Raw genomic sequence first — 23,707 nt, 5'->3', positions numbered from 1 at the left:
AGAAGACTGTAAGTGGTGCTAAGGATAGAACCTGTGTCCTCCACATAAAAAGCAAGTACTTTACCCCCTGATTTACCTCTCTAGCCCTAATATGTATTTTTGGAAGATAAACAAAGCTGATCATCTTATTGATGAGGATGCTGTGAACAGTTTGAAGTTATAATGGATTTGGATTACTTCATAGGTTTACTTGATACAATAGCAGGATTTCAGATGATTTGTATTTTGAAAGAAGTTATGTTGTCGATAAAATGTTATCAAATAGCATCATATATTCCAGAACAATCTTTCATTTAACAAAGAGCTAAAGGGCCAGAGAGATAGCTAAATTTGCTGGAGCTCATGCTTGGCCCATAAAAAAAAGGTTCAGGCTGTGGCACTAATCACTGGTCCCCTCAACCCTCAGCACAGGTCAGGGAAGGGCTTTTCTTTTCCCTGCAAAAAAAAATCTCAATAAAATACAGTTAAGGAAGTTCAAATGAACAATATAACTATCTTTATTGTCTTATTAAAATTGCCATGACTATCCCAACCTTCAGTAACTGTCACCCACCCCAGAATTTAGCACCAACACTGAGGCAAGATGCTCCACTAGTAAAAACTGATTCCTGTAAAATATGAGATGACTAAATAAATATGATAAAATAAATATTTTAGTAATAAAATATTTCAGTGAAGACATATGCATTTAATAAATACTGATACACACAGATGTCAATATTGCTTTTATATGCACTGGGAAAGAAGAAACTTAGGTTGACTCACTTTGTTGCTGTATTTGCTTTATTGAAAGATTCATTTTATTGCAGTATTTTTGGACTTGAACTTGCAACAGATTCAGTGTGTGCCTATATGTTCCTGAGTTTAAGTGTCAATATACATTTAACCGCCTTTAAAAAGTTCTAAAATCTATGAGATGAGTTATGAAAATCTACCTAAAAAGTCACAGAAGTGAAATGTCAGTTTAGAAGGTGACTTACAGAAAACTTTATTTTGTTCTTTACCTAGTTGCCATTTATATTAGTCTTTATATTTTCTACTGCTTTATCTTGAAATGTCCTGAATAATTAGAAACTTACATCTGCATATATTACTGAATTACAGCACCTATGCATTAGACTGTGAGATTTTACAGAATGTCCTCAAAGGTGAAATAATATAGCTCAAAAATCTCCAAAGGAAAAAGGACCATTTCTTTCTGAGCCTATAAATGCTGTGTAGGGTCTACAGCAGTATTTAAGTCCATTGCCTAAGTTTTTCAGTTATAAACATTTTAAATATTCAGCAAGAGTTTTACTTTTTTTCTGAGGAAATAATACTCAAAATCAGTTGAGTTAGCATTTCTGAAATGCCAGTTAGAATCAAATTTTTTAAAGAAGCTGATAAAACAAATTTAAAAAATGAATAGAGTCATTTCAATCTATAAAGTGTCAAGAACAGTGATATGATTAATGCAGATATTTACAAAGACTACCATTATTATTGTACATTCTACTCCATAAGTAAAATATTTGATGTCTGGAATATTTGAGAGGTTTGCTTTTATTATATTTTTTCTCTGATGTCTTTAGATAGCACAACATGAAAAGAGTAAGCATGAGTAAAAGAAATGCAAAATGCCTTAGAAACTAAAGCATAGGAGTGGTCTCATATGATACATTCAAATATAAGTATGCATCTATATCCATAACAATAATGTAGAAAATTCTATGCATTGTAACAAATATGAAGTTCTATTCTGAAGAAAATTGACAAAAGGCTTTGATTAGAATAAGTTTGTGAGTGCTATTGCTATAGTACACCCCTCTCTATTATTGTTCTCACCTTTTAAATGTTATGGTAATGATACATTTCATTTTTAAAGAAAATGAAGATAAAAGTTAGACAAAATGTGTCCTGAAAAAAATTGGCATTTTTTTTTTAGGAGGTGGAGATGGAGGGCACATCTGACAGTACTTCCGGCTTACTTCTGGCTCTGTACTTAAAGATCACATCTGACAGTACTTCTGGCTTACTTGTGGCTCTGTACTTAAAGATCACTCCAGGTGGTGCCTGGAGGACCATATGCGATGCTGAGAATGATCTAATCAAGCTAAATTGTATGCAAGCTAAGCACTTTACCTGATATACTATCTCTCTGTTCCAGACAAAAACTTTCCTAAATGAGAGATTTCCTAGTGGATTTTTTTTGTTGAGGAAAAAAATAGTTTTTCATGAGACTATTCATTGTATTTTATAGTTCACGATTTAGTATTTACATGGAAGTGTATTTGTACAAAATATAATTCTCAAGAAAACAGATACACAGAAGCATTCAAATTTCATCAATATAACATGTTAACTAGTGTTGATTCCATAAATAAAAAGTGTTGCAGTGATTAAATTTATTCTCAGTAAACCACTAATTTTCATAGTTTGTTCCTAATGGTATTTGTTTTCTCTTTATTTTGGTTTCATTACCTAAGTAAGTCAAAAAATAAAAATTTCTATGATGAATTGCATTTTATTTACTCTTCTTGGACTATCATGCACTCTGATCACTAACCCTATTATTTATAGTTCTTTCATGGACATTTGACAATCATATATGTTTATAACTTTTAGCATAAATGTTCCTTTTAAAACCAACAGTACAATAATAGTAGACAAAAATGCATGAAAGAAATGGAGAGATATGATGAATCACTCAGTAGTGAAAGAGGGATTGAATTACAAGTAAATTTATTACATGGTTGAATATTCAAGATAAGAAAACAGTATCTGGATTTTAAAAAGCAGAACCTTATAGCAAAACAGTCAGTGACATTCAATAAAATCTTTAAAAAATTAAGAATGCTACAGTAGCAGTAACTGTTACTAGCTCTTAAGGTCATCAAAAATTACAGTTATTAGGGGGTGGAGAGATAGGACAGTAGATAGGGCAATTGCCTTCATGTGGTCAACTCAGGTTCAATCCCCAGCATCTATCCCAGGCACCACCAGAAATTATCCCTGAGTAAATCCTGAGCACAACTGGATGTAGACCCCAAGTAAACAAAAGCTATAGTTACTATTATGTCTAGCATGTCTTTACAAATTGAGGGTTATATATGGCTTCTTCCAAATTATTGCTTCTTGGGTAACATACTGTCGTTGCAATGTTTTCAAGGGGAGATTTGAATTCTTAATTGTGTTTTTCATGTTATTTATACTACCTTTAGATTCTCAATATCTGAGAGGGATCCACGCTTTTGTGGGGGTGCCTCGAGTGGTTTCTTCATCTGGGTGGTTCATTTTCTCTGTTTCAACAAGCTCAGTATTTGCTGCATCTCAATAGAATGTGTTCTTATGCCTTTGGACTACTTCACGACTTGATAATTTAACCTTTGATTCATTATTTCTGGAAAAACTCATTTAACACAACCTCCAAATATCTGCTGCAATATCTTCCCCTCCTTAAATATTTTATACTCATCTTAAATCTTTAAGGAGTACATGTGTAAAGGTTCAGCTTCCTTGCTAAGTCCTGCTGTCAAAGGGCAAAGGGCAAATGATTGAATATATCCATGATACTTAAAATAGCAGCCTATAACGACTGCATTAAAATAATATGGGAAAGTCAAACATTTATTTAGCTATCCCACAATAGTCATTGTGAAATGTTTGAGATAAGGGCTTGAAAGAAATGTTGCTACATATATATATATATATATATATATATATATATATATTATTTTATAGAAAGTCCACTTTTAAATTATTAAGATATCTAGCTAAAAACTACAATGCACAGTGCTATATGAAAACTTAAATTTGATATTAGAATTTTCTTTTAATAATTATTGAACATTTATGTCTTTTAAAATTATTATAGTTTTGGTTAAGTGTATACAATTGTGTTAATGTTTATGGTCTTGGGTGAACACATCTAGCTACCCCACCGTGAGAGTACCAAGACCCCCCACACATCCCCAGGCTTCAACACAAGTTCACTTCATTCTCCCCAACTTCATACCCTACCCTAATTCAGTGTTCTTTGTTCTCTAATCAGTGTCCAGTGTTTGTTTTTAATAGCTATTATCTATGTCCTCTAATCTTGTTTTCCTTTTTCTTCCTATATACCATAGATGTCTATTACTTGTTCTTCTCTATTTGGCTTCTTTCACTCAGCACAATACCCTCCAGTTCCATCCAAATTACAGTGACCTGCACAATTACATTTTTTCTTATGGCTGCAAAGTATGCATATAACACAATTTCTTTATATAGCCAATTGTTATTGGACATTTGAGTTATTTCCATAGTCAGTGATGTAATGAATATAGACTTTGGTTTTATATTTTACCTTAGTATTTTTAATTTCAAGATTATATACCAAGAAGTGAAATCACTGGGTCATATGAGGACTTTACTTTTAATTTTTTGAGAAATCTCTATACTTTTTTTATACAAGCTGAATCAGAAAACCAGTACTAACAGTACTAGTTGTTTCTATTATTTCTGATATATACCATTCTTACTGGTGTGATATAATAATGTATTGCTGTTTTGGCTTGCATCTACTTAATATTAAGTTATATACTTTTTCATATTTTAATCGCCATTCACATGTCTTCCTCCTGGAAATGCTGTTTACCTCCTCTCCCCCCCCCCTTTTTTGAATGTTATTGAATCACCATGAGATAGTTATAAGATTTCATGTTTGGGTTACAATCACACAATGATAAAACACCCAATTCTCCACCAGTACACATTCCCCACCACCAATATCCCTGGTATACCCCCTCGCTTCCACCCTCTTCCTGCCTTCATGGCTGACAATATTCCCCATAATCTCTTTCTACTTTCTACTTTTGGTTTACAATATAAACACTGAGAGGTTATCATGTTTGGTCCTTTATCTACTTTCTCCACAGATCTCCCATTCCAACCAATTCCTCCAGCCATCATTTTCTTAGTGGTTTCTTCTCTATTCCAGCTCCCTTCTCCCCTTTGCTCATGAGGCAGGCTCCCAGCTATGGAGCAATCTACCTGTCCCATGTATCTACTATCCTTAGGTGTCAGCCTCATGTTATGTTGTTTTATACTCCACAAATGAGTGCAGTCCTTCTATGCCTGTCCCTCTGTTTCTGACTCATTTCACTTAGTATGATACTGTCTCTCCATGTCTACCAATTTATAAGCAAAGTTCATAACTTCATATCTCCTGACAACTGCATAGTATTCCATTGTGTACAGGTGCCAAAGTTTCTTTAACCAGTCATCTGTTCTAGGGCGCTTAGGTTGTTTCCAGATTTTGATTCTTGTGAACAGTGCTGCAATGAACACATAGGTACAGATGTATTTCTACTGTGCTTTTTTGCATCCTCGGGACATATTCCCAGAAGTGGTATTGCAGGGTCATATGAAAGCTCAATTCTTAGTTTTTGAAAGACTGTCCATATTGTTTTCCAGAAAGGCTTGGCTAGCAGGCATTCTCACCAACAGTGGGAATGCCAGCATTGTTCTCTTGAATGTGTGATGTGTGCCAGTCTCTGTGGTGTGAGATGATATCTCATTGTTGTTTTGATTTGCATATCCCTGATGGCTGGCGATGTGGGCCTCTCCCCATATCTTGGTGAGACCATTGGTTTTGTGTTATTGAGTTTTGTGAGTGCTTTATATATATTGGATATTTGTATTTTATCTGATTGTTGTGAGGAAAATTCTTTCCCATTCCAACACGTGATTTTTTTATTAAATTTTAATTTGACTCTCTTTGTCATGTAAAAACTTTTTTTAATTTAAATTTATTTATTGAATCATCGTGAGAAAAATTTCAAAGCTTTCACGTTTAAGTCTTGGTCATACAATGATAAAACACCCAACCCCTCACCACCAAGAACCCCAATATACCCCCCATACCCCTCCAGATGCCTGTGAGGCAGATGATTTCTACTTAACTCTTTGTCTACTTTGAATACATTCATTAATTGAACAAAAGATGCACATTATTGTTTGGAATATCCCTGCAACAATCAGAACTGCTGAAAAGAAATTGTGAAATAGCACAGAGAGTAGGGTGTTTGCCTTGCACACAGTCAACATGGCCAACCCGAGTTCAATTCCTCCGCCCTCCTCACGGAGAACCCGGCAAGCTACCAAGAGTATCTCGCCCTCACAGCAAAGCCTGACAAGCTACCCATGATGTATTCAATATGCCAAACACAGTAACAAAAAGTCTCACAATGGAGACGTTACTGGGCCTGCTCAAGCAAATCAATGAACAACGTGAGGACAGTGACAGTGACAGTTCTTTTCTATTGCTGGTTATGAAAACCATATGATGTTGCACAGCCGCTATTGCGATTTTGGATTTCTGATATTTTACTAATTACATCTGGAGGGATTTCTGCGAAGAGCTGGATAATTATGAGATTGGTTTCTGTAAGTCTGGTGCCATGGCCATGCTGGAGAGCCACCTGTGGGGGGGCGGGGAGCAACTCATGGCATCGGTTGGGTGTGAAGGACGAGACAGTTCCGTCCGCCTTCGCATGAGGCTGCAGTGGCCCCATAAACACCGGCTATTACCTGGCTTTCCAATAAGCTCTGAGGCAGTGACCACTGCGCTGCCGGGGGGTGGAGGGGCAGGGGAGGCGGAAGAGACAGACACCGTTTCCCTCCGGGACGGGCATGGTGCCGGAGTTTAACGCATAGTTCATTCACATTTCTGCTGCAAGCTGCTGGGCTCTGGACTAGGTCCATGTGCCTCTGGTGCTATGGCTGTGCTGGCAAGCCGCTTGTGGTGGGCAACTGTAAAAACATTTTTAAATTTGCAATTACCCTTTTATAAATTTTTGTTTTCTTTACCAATGTAATGAAATTTTTGAGGATTACTTTACCTCAAAGTAATAACATAAAAATCTTTTTATATTTTTCTAAAAGTGTTTTATGAATTCTACTCTGAGTTATTTTGTCTATTTTGAAATAACTTTTCTGCATGGTGTGAGATGTGGACCAAATTTCCTTCCTTTCTGCCTGCCTGCCTTGAATATGGTTATATGGTTTTACCCAGCATCATTTGTTGAAGAGGCTTTTCTTACTCTATTATATATACCCAAATCGTTTGTCAAATATTAACTGTCCATATATCAGCATTCTTAATCTTGATTCATTGACCTGTGTATCCATATTATAGTACAATGAAATGTGTAATTTTTATACATGAAAACAGATTCTTATTTTTCCTCAGTCATTATTAAAGTATTTCTTGATTGATATTAAGCCAAATATGGTGCTGGATATAAATTTCCTATTTGTTTTACTTTATTTTGGAGAAAGTATAGACATAGAATAAGAAGTAAATTATTTGAAAACTTAAAATGCTCCAAATTATTAGGAAAAAACTGCCGCATGTATTATCTCTAATTTTATTTCTCACTTTTCTTAGGCAAAATATTGCAATTAGCAATAAATTAAATTATCTCAGAGACTAAGTTACTTCAGTGACTTAGTTTTCAAAATGGCAAGGATTTTAGTACTTCAGTAATTAAAACAAATTGATCATTAGCAAATTTTGTTAGTCAAAGATATAAGGTATGTTTATAGTATTTAACATGTTTGAACATCACAGTCATTCAGTATTTGCTGAAATAATATTAGTTGAAATTATGAAGCACTTATACTTGTAAAAGATTAAAATACCTCTCTTTTAGAGAGCATAATTATGCAATTGCTCTCCTTATGTGGACATAGCAGTGATTAAAAATGCAGTGCAGAAAGAACAGAATTCAGCAGTAGATAAATTTGAGTTAGAATTTATTTCTCTTCCAAAATCTGTAACATTAGCAAATGACTGACATTCGCTCTTTTCAAGTATCTATCCAAAGAACAAAAAACATTGCATCTTATAAAGATAGATGTAAGCACAGATGCAGTACATCAAAACTAAATATCAAAAGCAGCAATCATCTGCCCTAATTTCAATCTCATGGGATTCTGCTTCTGTTTCTTCTAAGCTGCCGCACTGTGAGACTTGGAGTTCAACATTATAGAATCTGCTTAACCCAATCCTATAATTGAATCATATATCACTTATATATACATTTATATATTAATATTAAATATAGAAAAATGATAACTATATAGAGCTACATAGATCTACAGATTGAGGCAGATATAGATTTTTTTTTTTATTTTTCTTTTTTTATTAGTGAAACACCATGAGATACAGTTGTAGATTTACAATTTTTTGTGCTTGGGTTTGATTATAAAATGATCAGATACCCATCCCTCCACCAGTGCCCATTTTCCACCACCATGTATAATATCCCCCCCACCCCCATCCCCCCCATCCCCCCCTGCCTCTGTGGCAGGGCAATCCCCTGTGTTCTCTCTCTCCTTTTGGGTGTTGTGGTCAGCAAAAGAGGCATTGAGTGGCAAACATGTTCAGTCCATAGTCTACTTTCGACATGCATCTCCCCTCCTGGGAAGATCCTCAAAACACCCTTTATTTGGTGTTCCCTTCTCTATCTGAGCTGCCCTTTCCTCTAGAATGCCCGACTGGCCACTAAGCTATGGAGTAATCCTCCTGGTGCTGATCTCAGCTATTCTTGTGTATTAATCTCATATTTTGTTACTTTATATTCCCCAGATGAATGCAATATTTCTATGTCTATCCCTCTCTGACTCATTTCGCTTAGCATGATACTTTCCATGTTGTACCACTTGTATGTAAATTTCATGACTTCATCTTTTCTAACAGCTACATAGTACTCCATTGTGTAGATGTACCAAAGTTTCTTTAACCATTCATCTGTTCTTGGCTATTCAGGTTTCTTCCAGTTTCTGGCTATTGTAAAGAGTGCTGCAATGAACAAACAAGTGCAGATGTCACTTCGACTATACATTTTGGCCTCTCTGGGATATATTCCCAGGAGTGGTATTGCTGGGTCAAATGGGAGCTCAGTTTCTAATTTTTTGAGAATCGTCCATACTGTTTTCCAGAAGGGCTGAACCAGTGGACATTCCCACCAACAGTGAAGGAGTGTCCCTTTCTCGCCACATCCATGCCAGCATCGGTTGCTTTTGTTCTTTTGAATGTGGGCCAGTCTCTGAGATGTGAGATGGTATCTCATTGTGGTTTTGATCTGCATCTCCCTGATGATTAATGATGTAGAGCATTTTCTCATGTGCTTTTTTGTCATTCGGATTTCTTCTTTGAGAAAGTTTCTGTTCATTTCATTGCCCCATTTTTGGATGGGGTTGGATGTTTTCTTCTTGTGGAGTTTAACCAGTATTTTGTATATCCTGGATATCAACCCCTTGTCAGATGTGTACTCGGCGAATATCTTTTCCCATTCTATAGACTGTCTTTGTATTTTGGTCACTGTTTCATTGGAGGTGCAGAAGCTTCTTAGTTTAAGATAGTCCCATTTATCTATCTCTGCTTTCACTTGCTCAGTCAGTGGCGTGGCATCTTTGAAGATACCATTAGCTTCAATGTCATGGAGGGCTTTGCCAACTTTGTCTTCAATGTACCTTATGGTTTCTGGTTTGATGTTGAGGTATTTAATCCATTTTGATCTTACTTTTGTACATGGTGTTAGGCAGAGTTCTGAGCCCATTTTTTTGCATGTAGCCGTCCAGTGATGCCAGCACAATTTGTTAAAGAGGCTTTCCTTACTCCACTTCACATTACATGCACCTTTATCAAAGATTAGATGATCATACGATTGGGGGAGATGTCAGTGTATTCAACCCTGTTCCATTGGTCTGCAGTTCGAGGCAGATATAGATATTTAATAAAGATTGAATTTCTATCTTTTCTACTCTGGTGGAAACTTACTAAATATACCTAGTTACAACTCTGGTTTCTCTTCAGATGACATAAATCTTTCACCTTTTACTAATCTACCTAGTTATTCAGTCCAGAAAATTGTAAATCTAACATTTTTGTTATGGATTTTGTTGTATTCTTTTAATACTATTGAAATATCTGTGGAATGCAATTAAGTTGTTTGGATCAGTAGAATCAACGCTTGCTTTTAGATTTATTGGAATGGGTATAGAGCTGCTGTTACTATGGGCATAATTAAACCTGATTATTAATTCAGTAACCTTCTTAGGCCTTGCATGTTCTATAGGTTACAAGGTCTTTCTAGTATGACTAATGAGAGGATAAATTCATCCTAAACCACATTTGGAAATCAATAGGCCTACAAGTTCAAAGAATTCTATCTCACTGGGTAATTTCTTTTTACATATGCCCATATCAGTTCTCAGATAAAACTTGAGAAGGTCCTTTGAATAGCTGTATAGGTCCCCTTTTTCAATAATCTGCACCCACTCCCAAATTCTACTTGTTCTGACAGCCACCTCTTCAATAGAATGCAAGCTCGATCCTTCTCCCTGTATAAAGTTTGCCTCCTTTTCACCCTTAACTCATACATCACAGTCCCTCTTGCCTGTACTATCCTCTGTCCTGTATGCAGCTTCAGAGTTCAAAATTCTGTTTACATTTTGGGAAATGTAAATGCAACACTGGACAGTGCACAGGGGCTACTCTTGGCTCTATGCTTGGGCATCGCTCCTACAGTGCTTGGGAGACCATGTGGTGCCAGGAATCTATCTGAGACCGCCACATCCATGGTAAGCACCTTACCCTTTGTAGTGTTGATCAATACACTGCATATACTTCATTATATCAGGTAATATTATACATATAGTATAACTTAATATATAGTGATATATTATGTGATAGCACAGTGGTAGGGCATTTGCCGTGCATGCAGCCAACATGGCCGATGCGAGTTTGATTCCTCCACCCCTCTCGGAGAGCCCGGCAAGCTACCAAGAGTATCTCCCCCGCACGGCAGAGCCTGGCAAGCTACCTGTGACATACCCCATATGCCAAACACAGTAACAGCAAGTCTCATGATGGAGACGTTACTGGACCCGCTCGAGCAAATCGATGAGCAACAGGAGGACTGTGACTGTGACTGACTGATAATATATACTATATAATGTATCATATGATATGTTATATATCATATGAAACATTATATAGTAAAATCTTGAAATAGAAAGTAGGACTATTTGCTCTTAAAACACTTACTATGATTGTCTACACATTCTATATCATCTTTATCTATATCTCTATATCTATATCTATCTATATCTATATATATTAGTTGCATGATAGGTCTACATGATAAATACCCTTTGGCGGTCGGATGCAGGTGAGGCCTGAATGTCAGCAGTACAAAGTTTACAACTTTATCACAGGAGCTTGAAAACAGTTTTGTATATAATGAAATCCACAGTCAGAGTGTTCCCTCTCCTTTTTCTTTCTCTCAAAATCACAAACTAACTCTTGAATGGTGACTTTTTTTCGTGGGGAGGGGTAGTTTGGGTCAACCCATACTTATTACTCTTGCCTCTGCAATCTGGGACCGCTGCCGGCAGGGCTCAGGGGATCATAAGCGATACTGGAGATCAGACCCAGTTGGCCATACGTGACTCGAGCACTCTGCTCGAAGCACTACAGCTCCAGCCCACCGCCACCCCGACATTTTTTTTTAATATTAGTAACAGCACTGTATGAAACTAAATATTCTGTGAAGTGGAGTCATTCATAATTAGTGTGACCTAGAATCTGGGTAGATATAATAGAATATTTTGTATCTGTTACATTATCACCAGTTTAAATGATGTTAATTATAGCAATAAGAATCTGATATCTCATATACCTTTATGAAAACCAACAGTGTAAATCCAAATAGGATCAAATTGTTCACCCACAAAAATAGTCTCTAATATTATTACTGTAGTAGTTACAGAATTAATAAAATATGTCAATGTACTCAGTTGAAATATATGGTTTTTGAAAATCTGAATTATTTTTGCACCCTTTGTGCTTTTAAAACTCACACTTTCAAGAATTAGTTGTGAATTTTCCTTTTTGAAATGATTTGTGGAGGTGAATTTGTGCTAAATTTCAGTTATTAATTAGGTTTATTATAGTTTGGAGATGAAGATTTTGTAGTTTAACTGTTTCTTGGGAAAGTTATTAGTAAATTCTGTTTGTTTTTTCAAAAGACTTAATATATCTGATATAAAGCTATAATATTTTGCTGAGATAAAATTTCCTCTTATTAAAACAAAAAGCAAAGAACCCAAGCTTGAAATTACTAGATAATTTCTTTGGCAGCACTGACATCTGATACATGTGCATATCATGCAGTTCTTGCAGTTAAACTTTAGAAAATATAAACTGAGAATTTCTGAAAATAAATGAAGATGTTTATCTTAAGTGATATTTTTATTATAGACTCATTTGTATTATAGACAATTTAAATATCTTATTAATGTTTAAATACAATTAATTGCATGCCTTTTAATAAAGAATGTGTATATCTTCTCTAATTATATTCCTTTATCATTGATTTAGTTATTCTTTTTGTTAAAAAGAAATTTCCTAATTTCTTTTTACTAATACTGGTTAAAAAATTATTTTTCTTTATCATCATCATCAGGTCTTGCAACTATCATTGAATTAATAAGTCTATCAATTAGGACTCTAGAAAATAAAAAAAACATTGTATATAGCATTGTAGAAGGAAAATGGGAATCATTATTATAAGTTTGAGGCATTATTTTCAATTGTTGAAGCTAGTCGACAAATTTATATCACTTCTGATATTTTCAAGAGTGTGACTATTGCCTGTGATTTTTGTTTTAAGCCTGTTGACATACAAGTCAAGAGGACTAACAGAAAATGAAGCAATAAAGAGCAAAGAGAATGCAGACAATATGAAGCAATGGAGACAATCTAGAGCCCATCTCCTACTTTTATCATATTTAAATCGTGCAATGGAGGTGCTGAACCAGTCAATCGTATTCCTCGTCAATATTGTCAACAATGGCATCTTCCCATGTTGCCACAATAGTGCCAAAGAGTTCCCAGTTGGTGGTCGTTCTGGGAGTTGTCTTTTTGAACTTTGCAGCCCTTTCTCCCTGCTCTGTGAAGTAGAATTTTGCACGAAGGAGACGGTGGTCCAATCCCATTCGGAATTTTGGGACAACAGCAACATCGGTCAGGCAAAACCGTCGATTGAATATGATGTGGTCTATTTCATTGTGGAATCGTCCACCGGGAGACTCCCATGTCCAACGTTTAGATTCTGCCTTCTGGAACTGTGAGTTACCATGGATGGTCTTGGTCGACATGATGAACTCAGACAGTCTCTCACCCTGTTCGTTCCATTCTAGGCCATGAGTCCCGATGTGAAGTTCTTCAGCTGATCTTCTCGGTCCTATCTTGGCATTAAAATCACCCACGATGATCTTGTAGAAGGTGTGGTCTTCTTTATAGAACTTCTCCAGCTCCATGTAGAACTTCTCGATTTCTCTTTCATCATAATGAGATGTTGGTGCGTAGACAACGAAGATAGAAACTGCAGGCAGTGAGCCACATCTATTCAAATGTAAACGTCCGATTCGGGTTGTTAGGCATTCGAATGAATCAATGCTCTTGGCCAAGTTTGTGTTGACAAGGACACCAACGCCTCCGACACCTCTTTTATCGCATGTTTCGAGGAACAATTCTTCTCCAGTGCCGAAAACGGCATGGTGAGATTGGTGACTTCTTGTCTCGGTCAGACCAATGATGGCGTACTTGATCATTCGCGCTTGTACCATCAGGTCCTCGATGGATGTATCTGATGCTAGTGTACGTGCATTGAAAGTACAGATGATCATTTTTGTCTTCCTTGGTTGTGGCAGCCTAGTTCGGCCTTGAGATTTTGTCGGCCTCTCCTTTCTCATCCTTCTCAGTGCTGCCATGTCGGTGAAGCCTTCAGGGTCAGGTGAATGAGACCAGTTGTAGTTACTGGTTTTGGCATATCGAATACACAACGGATAGCTTGCCAGCCTCTTCCGTGCGGGCGGAATACTCTTGGTAGCTTGCCAGTCTTTCCGAAAGGGATAGAGGTTTTTGGGGCGACCTCTAATCACCCTTGTAGGTGTTACCATATTTGAACCCTATCAAATATGGTACGACAATTCCGGAAGATGGGTATTTAGTGTCTTATGACGTGTCGCATGACCACTTCGCGGCCACGCGGCTCCGGAAAGCGTCCTGGAGTGTGGCGATGGCTGGGTAGTGGAGGTAGTGTTGATAGTGGAAGTCTGCCAGTGGGGTATTTATCTGGGTAGGGTGGGTCTTCTGTGCACAGTCCGATCCCTGGGTGGTTGATGAAAGCAGACAGGGCAGGGTAGGGTGGGGCTCCTGATTAGAATCCCTTTGTCACCTGTGGTTGGTGGGAGCAAGCAGAGAAACTCTGTCCCTGGGTCCGCCGAGCTGGATTCCAAGGTCTCAGAGAGTTCCGCTTATCTTGTTCTGTGGGTCTTCAGTCGTGCGTGAGTCTCGGCCAGAGCTGCCACGCGGGTCCGGAAAGCGTCCTGTGGTTGTTAGGAGCAAGCAGAGAAACTCTGTCCCTGGGTCCGCCGAGTTGGAGTCCAAGGTCTCAGAGAGTTCCGCTTATCGTGTTCTGTGGGTCTTCAGTCCTGTGTGAGTCTAGGCCGGAGCTGCCACGTGGGTCCGGAAAGCATCCTGGAGTGTGGCGACGGCTGGATACTGGAGGTAGTGTCCACCTCCATGAATGTGCGAGGAACGCCAAGAGAGAGATAGCCACAAAAAAAAGCCTGTCTTCGAAAACTCTTGAGCTAATTCGCCAGCGTGGTTTCGCGCATGCCTCAGGCAACTTCAAGCTAATGTCCGAACTCACAAAGCAGTGCAGAGATGCGATCAAGGAAGACCTCAAAGAGAGAATAGCAGAAGTACTGGTAGATGCGGCAGAAGCTGGGAAAAGTATTCGTTACGCCCACCTGTCCTTCGCCAACTACAAGACCAAGATGACTGCCCTCTGACATCCTCATGGATCCATCACATCCTCCAGAACGCCAATGGAGAAGATTATCCATGACTTCTACTCAAATCTCTTCGATAGCCATGTCCACTTGCCGACATACCAAATTCCACAGGATAGATATGTCGTTTCCAACGTTCTCCCTTCTGAAATCCGACACGCCATTTTGTCGGTAAAGAAACAAACAGCACCCGGCCCAGACAAGGTCAGACCTGAACACCTGAAGAACCTGCCATCAGTACTCATAAATACACTGGCTCGGCTCTTCACTCGCTACCTGTCTGAATGCAAGGTTCCGTCCCAATGGAAAACCAGCAGGACCGTACTACTGTTCAAGAAGGGAGACATCCATGACATTGGCAACTATCGCTGTATCTGCCTATTGTCTGTCATCTACAAGTTGTTCACTCGAGTCATCCTGAATAGGACTGGCAGAACACTAGATGAAGGACAACCATGCGAGCAAGCCGGGTTCCACAAAGGATTCAGCACCATCGACCATATCCACACAATAACCAAACTCATTGAGGTTTCTCGGGAGTTCAAGATGCCGCTCTCTTTAACGTTCATTGATTTAAAGAAGGCCTTTGATTCTGTTGAGACGGAAGCGGTCATTGAAGCCCTAGCCAATCAGGGCATTCAAGCCCACTATATCAAGATCCTCCGTGAGCTGTATTGCGGATTCACTACCAGGATCTCACCATTCTACAAAGAAGTGATTGCTGATGTCAAGAGAGGGGTTCGGCAGGGTGATACCATTTCACCGAAACTCTTCAGTGCCACCCTCAAGAACATCATGCGACGACTGGAATGGGAAGGAATGGGAGTGAAGATAGATGGTCGGCAACTACACCACCTCCGCTTTGCTGATGACATTGTTTTAATAACACCAAACATCAGCCAAGCGGCACAAATGCTGGCCGACGTTGACCAGGAGTGTGGAAAGGTAGGACTACAGCTGAATCTTAGGAAGACAATGTTTATGAGAAACAGCCTTGTTCCTGATGCCCCATTCGCTCTCAATGGAACGACCATCTCCGAATGCAACAGCTATGTGTACCTAGGTCGAGAAGTCAACATGACAAATGACCTGGCACCCAAGCTGCGCAGGAAGAAGAGAGCGGCTTGGAATGCCTTCAAGAGCATCAAAGAAATAGCTAAGAGTATGAAGAATCTCCGGCTCTGGGCACATGTCTTTGATTCCACTGTTCTTCCTGTATTAACATATGCCTCAGAGACCTGGGCCCTACGCAAACAGGATGAGAACGCTATTCAGTTCTCCCAAAGAAGAATAGAAAGAGCTATGCTTGGAATATCACGTTTCACTCAAATGAGAGAAAAAATCCGGAGTTCTGACATCCATCAACCGTTAAGAATCAGGGACGCTGTCTCATTTGCCAAGGTGTCGAAAATCAGATGGGCTGGTCACGTAATGAGATTTAAAGACGACCGCTGGACTAGAGCTGTTACTGACTGGATTCCATGGAATGTCAAAAGACCATGTGGCCTCCCACCTACCAGATGCTCAGACTTCTTCGTGAAGATCATGAACGATCGGTTTGAGGCTCTTCATGATTCCAGAGCGAACAGATGCCATTAGGCTACACTAGCACGCGACAGGGACAAATGGAGACGTTACTGGTGCCCGCTCGAGCAAATCGACGACTAACGGGAAGTTAAGTGATTAAGTGATTAAGAAATCATGCAATAGTGCTCTTTGAAAGAGTTATTCCTGTTTTCCAAAGAAAGCATGAGTAATTGGTTGAGGAGTTGCAGAAAGTAAGTTTGAGTGTACTAACTGTTGATAATTTTAAATATTCTAGAAACCAACCTTTTGCCTTACATTGTAGTGTTAGCCAAGTTATCTGTTCCCTGATTAGGTGTTCAGAAGAATCATGATCCCCTCTGTAATTATTTTCACTTGATTATTTTTTCTCCCTTTTGGACAGATGAGTTTGTTCTTCTATTCAGAAACTCCGTGTTGGAGGTCTTAAAGACCTGATGTAGTCACATATGATTGATTATGGATATTTGTATCTCCGGGGATATCCAAAATGCCAAGATCTTTTAAAAGATCTTTTATTTTTCTTTTGCCATCAACAACAATAGCATCCAAAAAAAAATGTTCACAGACTACATGAAAGGTGCACAACCCCTTAATTCATATGATGAAATCTTAATCCAAATGTGATGACATTAGGAGGCAGTGCTTTGGGGGGCGGTTAATTAGATCAAGAGCATAGAGCCTCCTGAGTGGGATCAGTGCCAGTTTGAAAAAGACCACAGAGCCTGGGAACTAGATTATCGATGGTTTAGCTAATGCAGTTACACAAATGTTGAATCACAGAGTTATGCACTAGACACATATATAATGTTATAAACCAAAGTAACTTCAATTAAAATTTTTATTGCAAGGACACTAGAGATATTTTTTGCCCCTTTCACCATATGAAATTACATATGAAGGCAGTTAGCCATGAGAAAATGAGTTGTTTTTTTGTTTTGTTTTTTGGGTTTTGTTTTTTTTTTTTGGTTTTGGGTCATAACCGGCAATGGACATGGGTTACTCCTGGCTCTGCACTCAGGAATTGCTCCTGGTCGTGCTCAGGGGACCATATGAGATGCTAGGAATCGAACCCAGGTCAGCTGCATGCAAAGCAAGTGCCCTACCTGCTGTGCTATCACTCCAGCTCCAAGAGAAAATGAGTTCTTATCAGACTGCTTCTTATCCAGTCTCTTTATTTTAGAATTCCTGCCTCCAGACTTTTGACAAAATAGGCATTATTTACAACTTCCCCACCCTGATTCTACCAGGTTTTGTACAGATGTCCAGAGGTGCTGTGGAGAGAAATCACATCCTTTTTTTCTCTTTTTATCATCCAAGTTGAATATTTCTTCTCATACTTACCAGCATGTCATAGCAGTGTTTAAGTCAAGTAAATCAAACCGTTTATAATTGTTAGTAACCTGGAACTTTCAGTGTTGTTTGGCATACAACCAAAATTCTGATTGCGTGATTCTTCTTCAGTTTTAATTCCTGTGATTTCCTAATCTCTGGTGGTTAATTGTAATATCATACAGGACTCCTCACAGCACCCTATAATTATTACTAAAACTATAACCAGAATCAGGTTTGAATATAATGCAGTAGAACATGTGTTACCTTGTCCAAGAGAAGAATGGTTGATTGTAAAAGTAAACATTAGATGTTTTTAACTAGCATTTCAAGCGAATTTGTGGAAACAGACTCTAAGGCTAATACCAGAAAGAATGAATTGCCATTTAAATGAAGCTAAGCACTAATGCTGGTGAATTTACCAGTTACTCTAACCTTTGAAATCATTATGAATATTACCTATGTTGGTCAATAAAATAAATGCTTGAACAGTAATGTTCTCTAAACACAGTTGAGAGGCAATAAAATCTCCTACAGGAATATATGTAAACTCTTAGAAGGAATTCATGCATGGATTATATGATCGGCATAGTGGAGCAGTACTGGACATATAAATTGATCATTTGGGTTCTTTTTTAAAAATAGAATTAATCACAAAATAATAAATAAAATATTCATCACAAGGCCAAGGTGATAGCCCAAATGGTAGAGTGCATGCTTTACATACATTACATGAATTTGATTCCTGGAACCACATGGTTCCTTGAGAATCACCATGCATGACCTCTAAGCACCAGTAAATGAAAATGACGGATAACCAAGTATGACCCCACTTCCCCCAAACAAACAAACAAAACTCTGTTTTCAAGTGATAAAAATGATTTAAACCATAAATTAAATTGTCAAAGCAATCACCAAAAAGTGTGCTGAAAATACTATAAGATCCCCAAAATCATGATTTTTGTAAGTCTATAAATCTGTATTTGGTATAAACAAAATGGGTATTTGAATCACCACATAGTGTTCATGAGGATTGAAATGAAAGTTATTATGCAAAAAGAACCTATCAAAATGCCCCAGAATTATCTCCATAGGCATCAGTAATTTGAAATAATATTAACTCCTTGATAGAAATTTGTCTTCATCTGTTGTTGGTAGAGGTTTTCTATATTTTTCAGGTTAAGTTCACTGATAGAGTTTATAGGTTATGGGTATATTTGAAAACTTCTAATAGTTCTTACATACACTATGTATATTTTAAATTTTTGGGCCACATTTGATAGTGCTCAGGGCTTACTACTGACTCAGCACTCCGGGAACACTCCTGGCAGAGCTCAGGGAACCTTAAGAGTTGCTGGGAACTGACCCCAGGTTGGATCATGCAAAGCAAGCATCTTACCCACTGAATTATCATTCCAGCACCATTATATATGTTATTGGTAGTTGGACATATAAATATAATATTCAGCTATTTAAATAACTGTTCTACTCTTTTAATTTTGTGTTTCTGATGAATATATGATAAATGAATATATATGTTAACCATTTTCAACCAAATGTTATATTATGAATATATATTAACCATTCTCTACTAAATAGTTTATTACTGCTAAAAATCTTAAAGTATTTCGTGCTCAATTGTACATTATAAACTATTAACATAAATTTTATAGCTCTCTTATAATTGCTATTTTTGAGTAGCAGTCATAAGAGAGCTTATGTTTACTTATGTTTCAATCTTTACCTTTCAATATATTTATGTCTGAATTAGTGTCTCTCTTACACATCTTACACATCTCTTACACATCTTGTATGATACTTATACTGCTAATACTTTATGACTATCATTATTTTTGTAAGGGTCAAAATGGAGACGTTACTGGGCCAGCTCTAGCAAATCGATGAACAGCAGGAGGACAGTGACAGTGACATATAATAAAACTATTGGTATGGTTATATTGTCAATTCATTTGGCTATAATTTTTTCCTGTGGTGCCAAAATTTCCTCTGGTTTATGTTCCTCTCTGATCATAATTTGCAATAAATAATTTTGCATTGGTTATATCTTTGTTGATATAATCATAATTTTGAGATTTTATTAGTTACTTGGGATTACTATGTGTATTGTACATATATAATAAATAAATATACATGTGATAGATATATAATAGCACTATTGAGTTATAGTTGATATGTTTTGCTACAGTATACAGTAGAAGTTTCGAGATATGTTAGTAACCATAAAAGCACCACCACCCCCAGGATAGAGGAAGATAGTTCATGGGCAACATCCTAAATTCAATACTGGTACTCCCTGGCCTTCAACTCACCACCAGATTTGGGACCATTCCAGATGGGTACAAAGAGCCTTAAAATATGTTGGCGGGGTTTTATTTTTGTTTGTTTGGGGGCCACACTCAGCAACACTCAGTGTTACTCCTGGATCAATGCTCAAGGATCACTCCTGGCAGGCTCAGGGGACCATATGGGGTGCTGGGGATTGAACTTTGGTCAGCAACATGCAAGGCAAACACCTTACCCACTGTTTCTAACTCTCTGACTGCCAAAGTTTGTGTTTTTATGGCAGTTGTAGTACAAGACCCACATTAAGTATTTAAAGGAGATTGTATAGCTTGAATCTTCTGCCAACACCAAAGGGGGGCAACGTCTGAGATGTCTTATTGGCTTGCCATATTTAGAGAGAAAGGAAATTGAAAGCTGCCTGCAACCAAATTTCAAAGTAAATAAATCCTACATTTAAAAAGCTACACATTTAAAAATGCCTACACATAAGTTTTTAATCTGGAGGTTAAATTTTTTTTAACCAAAATCAGGGACATTTTGGCCATTTTTTGGTACAACCTGAATTACCCTGGAGGTGTACCTGTCCCAGTCCCTCTCTTGAGTACTGTCTGTGGACTGTCTGCGACCAGTTGCCAGATTAGGAGCCGCCAATCGCCGCAACTGACAATCATCAAGATTTGAGAACATTCCCACTGGGATCCCATGATCCATTCATTATAGGGAACAATTTTTGCATCACTGTGAGAGTTACAGCAGGGGGAGACATTGATCTGCTGGGCAGACAAGGTGATGGAACAGCCGTAGGGCCCCTAGCCATTACTGGAAAAGGTATTGTAGTGTCCCTCATGCGTTCAAGTGATTGAAGTTTCAATAACATCTCAGCAAATGCAATGATGACATTTAATTGGCTCAGAAAAATTATTCCAAAATGCATGTCCAGACATTTCCAATTCTGCTGGGAACAGAGGTAATTGACCCTTTGACTAATAACCATTGTGCTGCAGCGACATATTTTAAATTAATGTTTATTTCTCTTTAATGTAAACCTGAATCAGTTAAATTATCTTGAAGAAAAAACACCTAAGATTCATATTTCCTGATTTCAAAGCTAACTAAAAAACCTCAGTAATTGAAACAGAGTGGTTCTGTCATAAGGAGAGTCACAGATCAATGGAATAGTTTGAGAGTTTAAAAATAAACTCTTACAATGACAGTCCATTGATCTTGTATAAAAATGATAAGATAGTTCTGTCTGGAGGAAAATCATCTATTTAGAATGTGTTGCTGAAGTAACTGTATAACTATATGTAACATAATGAAAGTTATACCCATCTCACAACACTAACAAAAATTAGCTCAATGTTAAAGTTTTCTCAATAGAGGAACATTTTCTTCCTCCGAGAAGAAAACATCGGAAACTGTTTCCTGACCATAGATTTATTTTATTTTTGTTCATTTTAATTCTTTTTTATTTAAAAATACAGAATCTAGGACTGGAGTAACAAACAATGTTTTGAACACTTGCCTTGCACACCTCTGACCTGGGTTAGAGACCTGGCACCAATGTGGCCCCTCAAGTCTGCCCAAAATGATCCCTGATGGCAGAAACAGGAGTAATCCCTGAACAAACTGTTTGTAGCTCAGAAGAAAACAAAAAGGATTTACAAAATTCATTGTGAACAGTAGTCCAACAAGAGAAGTGACGATTTAGATTTTGGACTTTGCTTAGGGAAGTGATATAAAATATCTGAATTCATAGCCATGCTTTTGAGGTGGGAAGTGAACTGAGGTGGAAACTGCTAAATTCTGGCTTTGCTTCCTCTGAAATGAAAGGTTGTAGAAACCTCTCACTGGTAGCAACCTCTCCATGGTTTTGTCCTTTGGCACGAAGATTCAGGCTGCCATCCCTCAGAGATGTTGATTCTCCTGTAGTGAATAACAGAGGACTGAAAAATAAGTTATACACACACACACACACAAACAGACAACACAGACAGACATACAAACACACACATACACGTATATGTATATATATGTATATATACATATATGTGTGTGTATAATTTATACACACAAACACAGACAACACAGACAGACATACAAACACACACATACACATATATGTATATATATGTATATATATATGTGTGTGTGTATAACTTATACACACAAACACAGACAACACAGACAGACATACAAACACACACATACACGTATATGTATATATATACATATAAACACACATATAAACACACACACAAACACAGACAACACAGACAGACATAAAAACACACACATACACGTATATGTATATATATATACATATATATATATACATATACGTGTGTGTGTGTGTGTGTGTGTGTGTGTGTGTGTGTGTACTCTCTGTGGCAAAGGCTCCCAATATTTCTGAAAATAAATAAGGGGAAATTTATTTGAAGCAAACAAACAACAACAAAAACAGCAAAAAATAAGGATTTTATTGGTAACATAAATGCATTTTTTACTTTATAAAACATGAAAGGTATTAAACACTAGAGAAAATAAAAATTGTCACATGAGAAATAAGCATATGTAAGTTTCACTTCTCTCTGGAAGTGAGAGACAGATATAAAGAATTAACTGGTGCAAATGATATGTAATTTTTTTCTCCCAGTGATCTGTGATCCTGTGGTTTCATTGACTTTCCCACCTTCTGATGTTACTACTCTCTCCACTCTAACATAATCTACCTACGATAATAATGTTGGTAATAATTACATCCCACTGGCTTCTCTTACAATGCTTTCCTATGGCTAGTCTTTTATTGTTATTTCTTGCTGAGTTTCTTCCCCAGCATTTAAAATTCCCCACTGCCTTTATTTAAAATTACCGAAGCATATAACCAAAAAAAAAATCACTCTCTTTGAAAATAGCTTTTAGAGGCTAGTAAGAATTCCAAATCTCTAGATCATTTTTTTAAGAAGAAAGTCAAAGTAACTCATTATTATTAGCATGAATTTAATAAAAGGTTTGTGCATAGAATATATAGCTCTTTAAAGGATTACCTGGAGCTTTGGAAAACCAAGCACAGGATGGTATCACCATTCATAGCGGGTTAAAATATTAATGCATAGAGCATAATAATATAATTTTAGATTATTTGATAAGCAATAAAAAATCAGTGTTGTTTTTAATTAGTCCACAGTTGGGAGCGGGTGGGTCTTTATAATTAGTCTCTTAAAAATAAGTTGTCTAGTAAAACAAATAACAAAATAACATCAGTTTATTCAAATTCTATGGACATCACTCTCTCTGTTACTCTTTGTGAAAATTTTGGCCAGACTGTTGTTTGCCACAACAGCTAAGACTACATCAGTGAGCAGTAATGTGAAATCATTACTGCTGCTGAAGGTTTTCAGCAAGTATTGCAGCGATAGAACGGTCCGGAAGCCTTATTTCTCAGTCAAATTTAGTAAAAGTAGAGTCTGTACTGGAACTTCTCCAGGAACTGCTGAACATGATGAATAACTACCGTTCTTTCCCAACCTATATTTCACTTTTGATGACTCGCTGGGTTTCTGGTTCTCATAGTTTCCCCACTTGTCCTTTGGTTTTCAAGGATACCCAAGAACTGAGA

Source organism: Sorex fumeus, unplaced genomic scaffold (genome assembly GCF_029834395.1).
Source record: "Sorex fumeus unplaced genomic scaffold, SorFum_2.1 ptg000037l, whole genome shotgun sequence".
NCBI lineage: Eukaryota > Metazoa > Chordata > Mammalia > Eulipotyphla > Soricidae > Sorex > Sorex fumeus.
Note: the sequence above shows the minus strand (reverse complement) of the source record.